Source organism: Hippopotamus amphibius, chromosome 5 (assembly GCF_030028045.1).
Source record: "Hippopotamus amphibius kiboko isolate mHipAmp2 chromosome 5, mHipAmp2.hap2, whole genome shotgun sequence".
Classification (NCBI taxonomy): Eukaryota; Metazoa; Chordata; class Mammalia; order Artiodactyla; family Hippopotamidae; genus Hippopotamus; species Hippopotamus amphibius.
The window spans coordinates 11,899,930-11,901,804 of NC_080190.1; positions in this window are offsets into that span (position 1 = coordinate 11,899,930).

Here is a 1,875-nt window from a genome sequence, read left to right on the forward strand (position 1 = left end):
AGTTCTAAAATATCATAACCACAAACCCATCTAGAGAAAAAAGCTGTTGACCTTGACATTGTTGGTCATTTCCAAGTTCCCTGTTGTACCCTGCTTTTGTTCCTTCACTCACAAGTGCAAGGCAAGCGTTATCAAAACCAATGAACGATCTGATAGAGACGTGCTTCCTCTGGCTGGACTGGGGGCAGAGTGCCTTACGCGGCACTCACAGTGCACAGTGCAGCCCGGAGACCACGCAGGTGAGGAACCAGGGCTGTTGAGTCGTACCTTTTTCTTAATCAGACGTGGCCAAAATGGTTTCTCCTGGGTTTATACATGGTGACAGAGAGGCTGAGAACCAAAGGGAAGCTTTCAGTAGACAAAAGAGGATTGAGGGACCCTGAAAGGCTGAGTATACTCTAGAAATAGGAGTGCACCAGAGATAGACCAGCCCTCACAAGGGTCAAACCCCAGTTTGAACCATGTCATTTCCCAACTGGGTTAAGGTGACCTGAGATGGCTCGTGCATCTAGCTCAGCTGCCTGCAAAAGCCATTCCTGGTGATGCAGGAAGACAGAGGAGCAATGGAAATGGGTGGTAATGTGGCAAGTCTAAGTGGATGATGACTGCATGAAGTAATAATAATTACGTCTGGAGGGTAGTTGAGATACACTTGAGATACACATGGAATTAAAATACATAATAGCACATAAGACCAAAGAGGGACAAACGAAATGAGAATGTTCTAAGGTCCTTTTCACTATGTGGAAACTGGTAAAAGTCCTCATTTACGTTAGACTTTAATAATAAATCAAAGTTGAGTGTTGTAATCCCCTAGATAATTATGAAATAAATAGAAAAGAATATATAATTAACAAGATGATAGTGGGGAAATGGGATATTTAAAAATCCTAATCTAAAAGAAGACCAGGGAAGAGGGGAAAAGACATAAAATAGATAGGAAAAATTGAAAGCAAATAATAAAGATAGTAGATTTAAACAGAAGCACATTCAGGAACACCATTATACGTAAATGGCCTGACTCCAAATGATAGGCAGAGTGAATAAAAAACAAAACCCAACCATATGGTACTTAGAAGAGATACCCTTTATATGTAAAGACACAGAAGGCTAAACATAGAATACAAGCTCAAAGGAAAAGAAAAACAATGCAGTTGTGCTAATATCAAACACTAGACTGTAAGACAAGAAACAAAGAGCACAGGAACCAGTGGTACATGGACCTGATGCCTTTGTCATCACAGTAACCTCACCTTCTAGTAAAGACATGGCCCTTGAAGGTCCTGACCCCTGACTCACCGTGAAGCAGGTTCATGGAAACCTGGAGGTGCCTGGCACTGTAAAACAGCCGGAGATACTTGGGGCATGGGCTGGTGGGGGTGGGGGGAAGGCTGGTCCTGCTTTCCCAGGGCCAGCCCAGTGCGGGAGGCTGGCCGATGAACTGTACTTTACTACGTAGAGTGATAGGATGTGTGGGGCTCAGAGGTGGGGCACCTGATCTGGGTTGTCGGGGAGTGGGAGGCGTGAGATGGGAGAGGATGCTCAGCCTTGAGGACGTGTAGATGTTCTCCAGCCAGATGAGACAGGAAAGGCGTCCCGGACAGCAAGGGCAAAGCTGTAGCGATGTCACAGGATCAGAAACCACAAGTGTTTCAGGTTGATCGTGTTGTGCGGTGCAAAGAGCAGATGCTGAGTGAGCGAGGTGGCCTGGGCCTGGATGACGGAGGGCCTTTCACGCCATTTAAAAGTGAACTTGAGCCTACGGGGATCAGTGACATAGTTACATTGATTTATGGGGAAGACTGGAGCGGGGTAAAGTGGTTTTCTAAAGTTGAAAGAGAAAGCTCTGATTAGCAGAGAAGGAAGGAAGGGACA